This window comes from Caloenas nicobarica, chromosome 1, assembly GCF_036013445.1.
Source record: "Caloenas nicobarica isolate bCalNic1 chromosome 1, bCalNic1.hap1, whole genome shotgun sequence".
Classification (NCBI taxonomy): domain Eukaryota; kingdom Metazoa; phylum Chordata; class Aves; order Columbiformes; family Columbidae; genus Caloenas; species Caloenas nicobarica.
Window position 1 is genome coordinate 37,353,598 of NC_088245.1, and position 12,187 is coordinate 37,365,784.

A 12,187-nucleotide genomic window follows, 5' to 3' on the forward strand; every position below is an offset into this window, starting at 1 on the left:
CCCACTTGTGTACAGGACAAAAGACAGAGTATTAATTGGCACTAGAAGCTACTTCTTCAGCTGCCAAATTCAGTAGAATAAGACAAAACATTGCTTAGCTCATTGACAATCTGAACTAATACTTCTCGGTTTATTGACTATTAAAGTGAGGCCATCTACAGGTCCCACAATAAACCTGCAAAAATGTTTAGTCCTGTGTATTCAAAGAGCCGCATTCCAGTCTGGCTTGCTCCTGCTTTGTTATAAAGAGAAGTCATACACCACAGAGCCTGATTATGCTTTTCAGATCAAAGCCATGACAGCAGTCAGCAACTATGTTGGTTTTACAGTCACTTTTTTAAAAAATGTGCGATAATACTTCCAAATGCACCTCAATCAGTGAAATCTCTGAAAAAGACAAACTCTGAGCAGTTTAGGCACGTGACGTTCTGAAATCCTTGTATGAGCCACCGGTGTAATATTAAAAGCACTAAGCAGAAAGGTCTCAGTTATGTCCACATGTTTTTGGGATCAGGACCTGCTTGAGCAGCCCAAATTAAGCAGAAATAGTACACTCAGAAACCTTCCCCAGAGATCGAGGACTTGTAGCCAGCCTTCTCAGACCTTTCGCTTAGCCAACAGAAAATGAGGAGTGGTTCCAGAAAAGAAGAGAGAAGAAGCTTCCAGTGTCAAACTCCAGTTTTATTCACCTCTTGTTAGACAGCTTTCAAACACTGAAGACATTTCACTCCGCAGGTGTCTTAGCCAGCACATTCTCATTTGGTGCTCTTTATAGTTTCAGTACAGATGATACCTGGAGTCCGACTTCTTTTAGCCAGGAAATTTTACTGCCCTAATGCAATGGATCTGTTTCCATCCCCTCCATTTTCAGTTGCCACAAGGATTTTCTTCTTATTTGTTTTTTTCAATAGCTGTCATTGAAGACAATGTTGTGGTGTTTTGTTTTGTTTTGTTTTCTTCACTGTAGCCTAAAAACTGTCTGAACTGTGGCTTCACCTTGACTTAGACCCTGTACTTCTCACTTCTTGTCTGCCCAGGTGGAAGGAACATCTATTCCCCAAAAAACAAGCAATCACCTACTGGCAATATAATAACTGTGACAAATTGTGTACGCCCACTTGCTGGGAAAAGTAGCAGTTCTTTGGAAAAGCAAACAAAATATGTCTTTATCATCCTATTAAAGCAGACAAGTTGATTTTGTGTGTGGGCTAGTTAATTTTCATGTTTTTCCAGGCCGCCCTAAAGCCCTTCTTCTTGCAGTCTGGGTATTGTCTCCTCCAGTTTACAACTTTATTATTGTATGTTTCATACAAACACGAACATCTGGAGAACATCCTCAGGTATAACTGCTGGGCAGTGCAGAAAATATCTGGCATGATCTGAAACAGGTTTTTCTTCCCATGAAAGTACACCCCTGGGACTGGGAAACTTAGAAGGTCTGTAATGGCATAGAGATCCTTTTGCCTCCAGAACACCACTTCACATGGCCTGGGTCGGTAACAGCCCGCATCCCTGGTGGTTTCTCAGCTGTTTGCTGGTTTTTTGTGAGATCAGTTGATGCGGGTACTGGTTCACAGAAAACACTGTGTCAGTATCCCTGAGAGCCTCGGTGATGCTGCACGGGGTGAGGAGATTGGATTCCTCGCTGTAAGAGCAGTCAGTTTCTATCCTGGGAGCAGTCAAGAGATGGAAGGGTAGGTGGAGGGTGGGGAAGGGGAAAGAGGAATTTGCATTTTCCCCCTTGCTGTTTGCCCCTCCCGTTCGTCTTAAATTACATGGGTTTCCATCATTGCACTGTGAGATCACACCTGACTCAGGACAATTAAAATAACACAGGCTTCTGAACCCCTGTTAAAATAGGTCTCAGTTCTTAACCTCATCCCGGTATCTGTCTAACACCACTGACTTCAGTGAAACAAAGCTACTCTGAATCTGCAGGGATGGAAAGGACAAAGGTCTACTGAGAAAGATTCCTCAACATACTTAAAATATTTTCAAGACTCGTTAAAATCTTTCATAGGAATAGGATGCCTTTGGAAAACTCTACTCCTCCACATAACTAGTACAGAGAATAGGAATCCTAAAAACTGTGGACCAAGGTCTCGAAAGAAAGGTCTGTACCAGCTAAAGCAGAGCACTGCTGACCCCTCGTTAGACAGTCCCCGGCTGCCTCTGTGCCTGCATCCTTACTGCCCTTGTTTTCACACATTCCTTTATGTGCCGCAGAAGATCCTTGCAGTCACTGTGTTTCCATACGCCTTTGCTGCTTCAGCCCTGTTGTACAGGATTTTGAGAAAGGTGGTAATTTGGTCTTGTTCCTAGTTTGAACAATTTCTAGGAAAAAAATCCAAACAATTTTTTCCAAAGGTGAGAAAATTCTAAGCCATCTCTAGAATTTGTTGTCTCCATGTTGCCAACCTCAGCTCTGTGGGCTGCCACCAGTCCCAGCAGTCACCAGTGACAATGAATTCAGTATTCTGTGTTGATAAATTACAATTTTATCTTTGTTTGGCTAGGGCTTTTAGTAGCTTGCCAACTCAAAACCATTGCCTAATATGTCATTAGAGGGCAAATATGCTCCTGTGTATGTCTGTGGTGTGTAAGCAGCTCCTACCAAAGCTTGGGCATTCCAGCATCCTGCTGAGGAAGGAAAGCAGAGCCCCAAATCATTTAGACTGCAGGTTTTTCTTTTAAAATAAAATATTTTTTGTTTCTCAAGGTCAGACACTTGGGGCTGTTCAGGTCACAAGACGCCAGAGGCTGTTTACTTTGGAAAACAAGGACAGCAGCGGTGGGAGGTGCTTTTAGCAACACTCCAATCTAACGTTTTAAACCAAACAGCTGTCTGGCCAAAGGGCAGCTTCACTCATCCTTACTGACACCATGACATAGAGGGAGACTGTCCAAGGGCTGACTGACGTACATGCAACAGGAATGATATTTGGTATTCTCACTTATAAACTCAAATGTGGGAGATCCTCAGATGAGAGGAATAAATATTTTGCATTGACTGCAGTCAATGTTCACAGTGGAAAGTGGTTTCTTGAAAGGCTGAGACAGTGCCCAGTAGTGAGTTGCATCTGAAAGCGTTTTGGTCATAATGGAGCAGCACTTTTCCTACACCCAGATGCCAGTGGGGTGGTAGGTTTTCCTCTTCCCTTTGGGTATTTTGTTTCATCTTTCAGTTAGTTCAACCGTTCAGGCTACAGAGATTTCTCCATGTCAGATTTCCTTCTAGGTCATTATTGGAAAAACAGAAGAAATGAATCTTTGAGAAGTTGAGTAGCAAGAAAAACAACAGTGTGAAAGGTTCCTACTGTTAATACAAATAGAAGCACTTTTATATAACAGTTTTGCTTCCCTTTTCAATTGTGTTGCAGGGCTGAGGCTGATGGAGCAGGATGCACAATTCCTTGCTAAGTGGCCAAGCCCACAGAACTTGTCATATTTGAGGACAGCTCAGCTGAAAAGGTCTCCTAGACCTTATTGAATCTGCTTTGGAGGAACCGTGTGTCTCCTGCCATTTCCATCCCTAGCTGAGTGGCCATGCCTGAGTATATAACAGTTTAAAATGTATGTGACTTTCTGTATGTGGATTTTTTTTTCATCGCAAACCAAAATTGCCACAGATAACTACTTTCCCTCCTTGAAGACATTTGTTTCCTGTTGACATTTAATTAGTAGATACATTCTGTGGGTCAAGTTAGAGGGCAAAAATAAAAGTCAGTTTTAGATGATTCAGTCCATTCTTAACCAGCAAAATGGTGTTTAGAAATGTTAAACTGCAATAAAAATCCACTTCTATGTGGACTCACCTAGAGTTTCACAACAGCAGTGAGGATAGGGCACAGAGCTTCCTATTTCAAATGTCTTCAAAACATCTCTTCAAAGAATCTCTATTAGGTGTTAGGAGTATAGAGCCTGTGGCATCCAGTTACACAGTTTTGACCATTTAAGAGAGGTGAATAAAATAGGGTCGGTTTTAGAAGCATACTGTGAATGGATTACTGTTTTAGCCCTGAAAATACACATTTCTTCCAGCAGTATAAAAGTGAGGGGAGCGTTTATGCCACCAGTGTAGGAAACACATCTCACTTCTCCAGTGACTAAACTGGACTAATGAGAGCTATCGAACTTGCTAATGACTGAGGGAAAGCCTTTCAGTGCCTCGCACTGTTAAAATTAAAGTGTTTTCTGTAGGGTTACTTCCGATTGACACCCGTGTGACAGGATGCAGCATGAAGGTAATGCAGTAGTCCTGGTGCTCGTCATGGCAGGGAGTGAATATGGAGAAGAAGTCCAGCAACGCCAGCAGAGAATCTGGTAAATCGCCTTACCAAGTAAACATGTTTCTGAATTAACTACATTTTAAACCACTGACATTCCAAAAAAAGGAATACTAACTCCGATGTTTTTTCGTAAGGGAGGTAAAAAGGACAAAATGGCAGATCTGAGCCGCTGCTCCAGGGGAGCATCTTTGAGCCGCGCCATGGGGACAGACGGGAAAACTGCTCTCACAGGCAGGTCCCAAAGGTGAGTTGTCAACTTCTGCTTTCCAAATGCAGGCGCTGTCCTGGGCGATGTGCAATCTCAGTGTGTTTGCCATTATGCAAAGAAAAATCTGAACTCCAGTCCACTCAATCAAACAGCTTGTCCTTATCAAGATCCACGGGCTGGGCAGTCACCTGTAGGAGGCCTGTACAAGAGTAAGACTAAGCCTGGGATTGTTAACAAGATGATACTTAGAGATGTCTTCAAATCAGCTGAGGCAACAACTGCTTTTAAAAGCCAGACGTTAGCTAAGAATATTTATATTTTGAGAGTAATAGGATAACTTGGGACAAAATGCTCACCTCCAGCCACAAAGCGTTTTCATGCCTGAGATGGTGTTACAGTTCAGAAAATTCACAGCAAAGTCTCCGGGTGTGTTTGAAGACATGCATGAAGAATTATATGGTGAAACATTTCATTCTGGCTGTGAAAAAAGTTAGTTCAAAACAACTAAAACGTCAGCCATAAAGATGTACAACATTTTTCAGGAAGCCTTGTCCACCCTGAACAAATGTTTTCATAAAAAACAGCCTGCCTGTAATAATCACTGTTACTGAAAAGACATCCCAAGGTTGCTGTATGGAAATATGTTAAATACGTTCTGAAATTCAATCTAATATAATTTCAACATTAGAGCTCATTCATAATCCTGTATTAAAGGCCTATGCAATTTTCATGAAATATGTCTGTCTGTGTAATCATGAATGCTGAATATTGTCATGGCTTTCCAGGAATTTTCAACCTCAATGCAGAGGAAAGAAAACTCTTCCAACTGGACTTTTACACCACTGAGAAGAAATAACAATAACAGCTCTAAACTTAAAATAAACATTTCTGGAAAAATACTATCTTTTAAAAGAGGCTGTAGTCTGAATTTCAAGCTACTAGTAGTATGACACAGAGGCTTTGAATGTGCCTATGGTTACAGCCCCTTGCTTTGTGTGGTACTGGGGACAAGCAGCCCCAGTATGAAGGAATTTGTTTACTCACACCTAGATCTAGAAAGCAATCCCTTCAGATGGAGTTGGCCCAAACCCCACAAATATTTCTGGTTTGAACCCCCAGATTTACAACTGGATATAGCTGTTTCTCTGGTTATCAAGTCGAGCCTTGTCAATTCTTGCTAATTCTGTATTGCAGCACAGCACCTCAAGTGCACGCAGCATCATGGGGATGGAAAGGTAAAGAGAAAGTCACCAGCATCACCATAAATCCGATGTGCTTGTATGAGTACACTAGCTGCTCATCATTAATTTCTTTGTGTTTGTAATTTTATAAAAGAATCAAAGCCTATAGAGTAGTACTTGCAGACATGAAAAGGTGAAGAGTGGGAAAATTCTGCTTCTCTCTCTAATGTTCCTATTCACTGATGGCTCTTTGATATTTTTCCTTTTTATGAGTAACTTTTTTTTTTTTATTAGTGGAATATTGCTGGTTCCGTGGCATGACTTTAAAATGATAGGAAAAATTATACAACTGGGATCTCAATTATTCAGCACAGCCATTTTAATCCTTCGTGTTATTTGATCCAGTACAAGGTAATATACGTCTTCTTTCCAATTAGAATACAATCCTCACTATATTCATCATCTATCGATGTCTGCTTTTCCATTTGCCAGAGACCTGAAAGTCTGTGATTCAAAGGGTGCCATTCAGGCTACTCTACTTGTGGACAATTGTATCGTGTCAGCAGGGCTGCCTGTAGGTTTGACGCCTGCAGCCCAGGGCAGCTGGGAGCTGCTGTGGACTTTCTTTCCTGCTGAGTTTCTCACCAGCTGACAGCATATTGCAGAAATGGTTCCTCTGTGCCTCCGCAGCCCTGTGCCATTTGTGTGAGCGATGTTGCAGAGCACGTTTGTTTGAGACTGCTCAGCTGCATGTGGCAAAAACATCACTTCTCGTGGCGTGAGGGCCTTATCCTGCCAAACCCCTCGCAGTGCTGTGTGCTCCGTGACTCTGTAAGAGAGAAGATGAGAAGAAAGGGGAATGGGAATGACGGTGGGTGGAACAAGAGTGTGTCTCTGGCCCATCACTGGCTGCTTGTTGCTGGGTGATGCTGGTCCTGCACGCCCTCCTTCTGCCCCTGTCCCCCCACTCCTGCTATTCCCTCACGCTGGTGCTTTTGTAGCAGTGCTGATGTGGTTTAGCTTTCTGAAGCCACAGAAGACTAACTCAGCCAAAAAGAAGCAGGTCACTTGGTCTGGTGATGTGAACTGACAACAGAGTGAGGTGAGCACTTGATCCAGTAGCCAAGTGCAGAGGGAAAGAGAAGCAAGGACTGGGAGGACTGGAAGAAGGGACAGTGGGGACAACGTGTCACTCCTAATGGGGGTGACAAGTTGCTGTGCTGTAGCATGTAACTTTACTGCTCTTTCACCATGTATATAAATAGCTAGCAAACTCCTTCTAATGCTTGAAAGCATTATGGTGAAAATACTATATATTTTTTTTTTACTCTAGTGGTAGGGAAAAGTGCTTTAATAGCTGTAACATTACATAGCATTGGCATCCTCCATGTGGTGATTATGGGACAGAGAAACTCCAGGCTCTGACACCATAAAGTTTTTCTGGATTCAGCATTTATAGAGAGAACGTCTGAGATTTAACTTCTGGTTGTACTGACCAGGAACAAGAAATTTCCCTATGACGACGTAGCCAGGCTATGTGCAGCCTCTTTAAAGCTGCAGGAAGCAGCCATATTGTTTCAAAGGTAAATGAGCATAGCCCTTGAAACTGCAAATCTCTCAAAAGCCTCAGTCCAGCAGAAGGCAAAGGCAGCAAGTTGCTGTGTGTTGCTGTTTCTGTGGGATGAATGATCACTGCTGCTCAATACATCCTTTGGAAAGGCTGCCTGGGAACAGGCGTCCTGAGAAGAGCTACTAACAAACACTGTGTTTGTAAAGGTGTTCGGCATTTCACTTTTTGCGGAGTTGTGAGGCTGCCCTAAGGATAAGCGTGTCTTAGTGAGGAAGGGGATCCCCTGGGTTAGGCAGGGTACAGGGATGTGCACTGGTGGGGAGAGGGAAGCGATCTCCTACAGCATTTGGTGTGCCTAACTTGTGGATCTGGGCCTGGCGCTAAGATCTCACATCTCTATGAGATGCGGTGCACTGAGAAGCAGAAGGACTTCAAAAGACGTTTCAAATAATTTCACCTCAAAACATTAGCAAATGCAGATGCTCTTGGGCATTGAGCTGAATCTGTAAGAATGGGGAAGGAACACAGGGAGAAAGGAAGAAAATTAAAAGCCATGGAAACAGATAGACTCATAGTGTTTATGTAGGAGGAAACTAAGGCACGAAAGCAGTTATGAACCATCTGAGGTCAGTCAGGCAGTAATGCTGAGAGCAGGGAATCTTTAACTTGCCGTCCTTGCTTTAGTCCCCAGGCACGCATGGGCATGCAGGGGACACCCTCTGCTCTTGACTCTGGATGCTGGCCGTGTGTCCCCCTTACTCGAGGTTTGATCAAGTAGGTGTAGCCTGAGCTTAGAGGAAGGGCGAGGAGGGAGGTTGTGGAGGGGTCAATGTGTGTCACTGGTGACAGCGCTGGTGGGTGGTGGGGTGGCTTTGGGTTTTTAAGGTGAGTACTTCTGTAGTGGGTAACAGAAGTTACCAGAAGGTAATTATTCCAGAGGGGACCATCAAACTGCTGCCATCATGTGCTGTGACTTAACAGCAGTAAAAGTTTTACTTCTCACCCAGCAGCCCCAAGGAGGCATCCGAGGGGCTGAAAGAGGCAATATCTTGACTGCTCCACGCGGGCCAAGCCTTTCCATCTCCCGGTTCGCGGCCTTTCCTTGCCAGGTGGGTGTCTCTCTGCCTGTCTGCTGCATTTGGGCTCAGACGTTGTCAGGGTGTGTTGGCTGGTCCGGGGTCACCGAGCCGCAGAGAAACATGCTCTGTTGGGTCTGGAGCTATGTGCTCACTTTCATCACATGGATATGCGTCAACGTGTCACTTTAAAGTAGTTCAAGTAAGAGAGATGGGGGAACAGACGAGGAGGAGGGAGGCAGGAAACATGTCATAAATCCACAGTGAGAGGGACTCTGAAGTAAGAGAATTAAAGACTCTGGAAAACACATAAAAATCTGCTGAAGAAAAGGCACTGTCAATGCACCCTGTCAGTGCACTTTGCTTTTTATTTCCTAGTAAGCAATATGATACAAAAACCATTCATCTTTACTAGATGATCCATAAAAGCCTGTATTTCACATGAGATTTATTTTTTGTATGAATGTACTTGGCGTTTCCAGACACTGGTGGATATCAGTCCCCTTGTTATAAAACGAGGCCACCAGCACCTGCGCTCTCCCAGGGACTGTCTCTTCCAAGTCTGTTCCTCACACAAGGGCCACATCATTGTTTCTACTTTTCGTTTAAGCAGAGCTGAACTGAGGAATGTAGAGTTAAATAAAAAATAATGGAGAAAGATCAGACTGAAATAATTTCCACCCCCCAAAATCCCACTTGTGCAATCATCAGATATGTGAGGCTTTGCACTTTCTCGTGTTGCTATTGTAGAAAGAGAGAGAAAATTTGAATATTACAGAAAGTCTCAAATACTACAAAGAGTTTCTGTAGACATATGTCCCACTGCAGGGAACTGAAATTCCCTCAACACCCAGAACATTAAGCAATCTGGGGCTTGTGTTTTTAGGTAGAGATTTGAGAGAAGGGAACATCCTGGCTTGCCTAAAAATGGCTGGGGAAGGGAAAAATTGCCAAGGCAGCAACCACCAGCCTCTCTGGCAACCAACTGTGTTCTTGTTCAGCCATCCCCGCCACCTGCATGGGACTTACCACGTTCATCACAGGGAAAAGGCCTCCAGGCCCTGAAAGACTCAGTGATGCTGGTGAACAACAAGGAAGAGGATTTACACTATGTAACCATCTCTAGACAAGATGAAAAATAAGTTCTCTAGAAAAGTGTGTGAGCTGGGACATCCCAGCCTGAGACAGTGACTTCCTCCTGACAGCCCCTCACTGTGCTTCCGTGTCTTACTCCTTGGCCATACTATGTAGTACTTCGGACGCATACCAGTAATTTTGATGGCAGTTGATTGTGCATGGTGAATCTGCATGGTTCCGATCTGCTGCACCTGCAAGGTGTTCTCACAGACCTAAGTGTTCCACCATGGGGGCGTAAGGAAGAGCCCATTGCACTTGGGCTTCCCTGTAGGAGACCACGAACCAGACAGGCGCACTGCTCCCTTCTCTCAACCACCCATCTTACCTTGTTCTTCTCCTAGCACAGTCTGAGAGCTGTTGCTGCCGAGACTGCATTTTCATTTCTTCAGTTTCATCGCTAGTCTATGCCTAACGTATTAATGGTGTGAAATGGAGAGGAAGGAAATACAGGGGAAGCACAAGGAGCAAAGCAAACATCTTCAGGGAGGTAGAGACCGCACAGAAAATGCTCACTCACCCTTTTGAACCAGGAATTTAACGTTCTTCTGCTTTGCATGACAGTCCCACGTGCAGCACTGCTCTTTCGGCCATTGCCGGGAGCCACCGAGGTTGCAGAGCCCCGTGAATCTTAGGTCTGAGCCACCTGAAAAGTACACACACATTTCTCTCCAGATGAGTAGGCTGCTCTGTAGGGCGACTTTGGCTGTCTTTCCCCTGGTGATGGATGTGGGGAGGAGCTGTTTTCTGCCTGCGATGGCTTGGATTCTGCCAGGAGTGAGAGTAGATGAGACAGCTTCTGCTTACAGCTCTCTGGGTGCCAAGATGATGTCCATCCCACAAAATCCTGCAGTGCTGGGAGAGCAGGCAGGGCATAACAGCCCCCATTCGTATATGCCAGACCCCCAGAGTCACGGTGTCCGTGTGCACAGAAGGACCCATGAGGTCTCCGGCCACTGTCACAGCAAAGGGCATGGTCCCAGCTGAAGTTTCGTTTGGGAGAGGTGACAACCCCACAAGCCCCCAGCCTGGCTGAGCTGGGGTGAGTACCTCCGCAGGATGCATGGCACGAACACACCACAGCCCCCATGTCTCTGCCCCAGCATCTTGCCTGAGGTCCTCTGCTTCTGCTGGGAGAGCTACCAAGGTTGCAGCTCAAGAGGAGGTGGTTGCAGGCTGGAAATGGGCAGGGGTACCTAGTGTGTGCCTTCAAGGTCTTCCCAGCTTCCTCTTACCTCATAGACCTACTCCAAGCAGCAGAAGTCTTTCAGGACCATTGCTTAAACACAGTCATAGCTGGGAAATGGAACTGAACAGTGGAAAAAACACAGAGCTTCTGCTAAGCTGAAGTGCAGCCTGACTGCTTTCTAGGTTGGATGGGACCCTGGTTCTCCGACTCAGAAAGAGCTGTGAGGAGCTTGAGGTGGCTCGGGGCTGCTGTGTCTGGAGGTGAAAGCTGGCGCTGCTCCTCATGGGACTGGACCCAGATCTGCTGTATGAGCTTGCGGCTTGCGGCTGCATGGCTGCTGTGTGACAATTACTTGAAGGAGAAGAAAGAAGCAACAAGGTATTATTTATTTGGCTGTTAATCAAGAAAGTGGATAGCTTCAGTGACCATCAGCAGAGTAACCAGATACAGTGTGTGTCATTGTTATGGAGCTGTATGTTTGTGGCCTTGTCCAGGTTCATTCTGTATTTTCTTCTCCTTGTTGTACTTTCTTTGGCTCCACACACAGAGCTGTGCTTGCAGGGAAGTGCCGTAACCTGCAAAGGTACAGAATGATCCCAGCCACTCTGGGCAGGGGCTCAAAGTCGTTTAGTTCTTTGCCAAAACTAGAACCATCCTAAGGTCCTGGTCCGAACCCACCTGGCAGGAGTGCTGTGATGTTGAGGAGACCCCACTTGCGCTGCATCACAGCTGGAGGCCAGACCACCAGCAGCAACACTTCTAAAAAACATCTTTACCTTGAGCTGGAGGCATAGGCCGTTATTTGACTAATTTCTGGTTCCTTTAACTTCTTAATTTTGCAATCGCTACAGAACTGCATCTGCTTCAGCATTTTCTGGACAAGCTGTGCTCCCTCTATGGGAGAGAAACAGAAGTTTTCACATGCAGCTGGCCTCTTTCCAGAGTCCTTAGCCAAAATTTCACCCTGATTTTGTTTCTCCAGCTTTGGCGATCTGATTGTCGAAGTAGCAACAGGTTGCTGCTGCACCTGTTCTTTAGGGAGGAGCACACACTGAGTCCAGTCTATGGAGGCCACGGGGGCTGAGATGGGCACAGCAGCACCTCCAGTGACTTGATCTGGGCCACCGTCTGACCAGGACAGTCTGGTCCTGCTGGCTGCGGTCCAGGAGGGCAGAAATCAGCCCCTGACCCTGGGGCATGAGCAGGCTGTGGGACTGCGGACGGGGAGGCACAGGGCAGATAGCCGGGGTGGAAAGCGCAGCCTCTGCAGATGCACATGGCTGAAAGATGGAGGTTTCCGCCTGGCACAGCAGCCGTGGGAGTCATGTATGCATTGAGAGGGTGGTCTGGTGCAGAGACCGCAGTACAGAGCCTCTGGGGACATGGTGAGCGACCCCGGCAAGTCCCCCACGCTACTGCTGACCAGTGGGGATTGGTGAGCACAAACCACATAGGAAAAAAAGGATTTTTTTGAAAGAAGTGTAGAAACGTGTGCCTCCATCGCTGGTCTCGCCTCCTAATCGAGCTACCCCAGGGCACC

The 12,187-nt window shown here is 45.6% G+C and overlaps 1 long non-coding RNA gene across 1 annotated transcript; it reads left to right on the forward strand.

Moving 5' to 3' along the window:
• The first annotated feature begins 4,234 nt into the window (after window positions 1-4,234).
• LOC135984879 (uncharacterized) lies at window positions 4,235-5,356 on the forward strand. Its single transcript, XR_010605725.1, has 3 exons — window positions 4,235-4,323; window positions 4,424-4,533; window positions 5,283-5,356. It is a non-coding gene; the product is annotated as an uncharacterized LOC135984879 (long non-coding RNA).
• The last annotated feature ends 6,831 nt before the right edge of the window (window positions 5,357-12,187 follow it).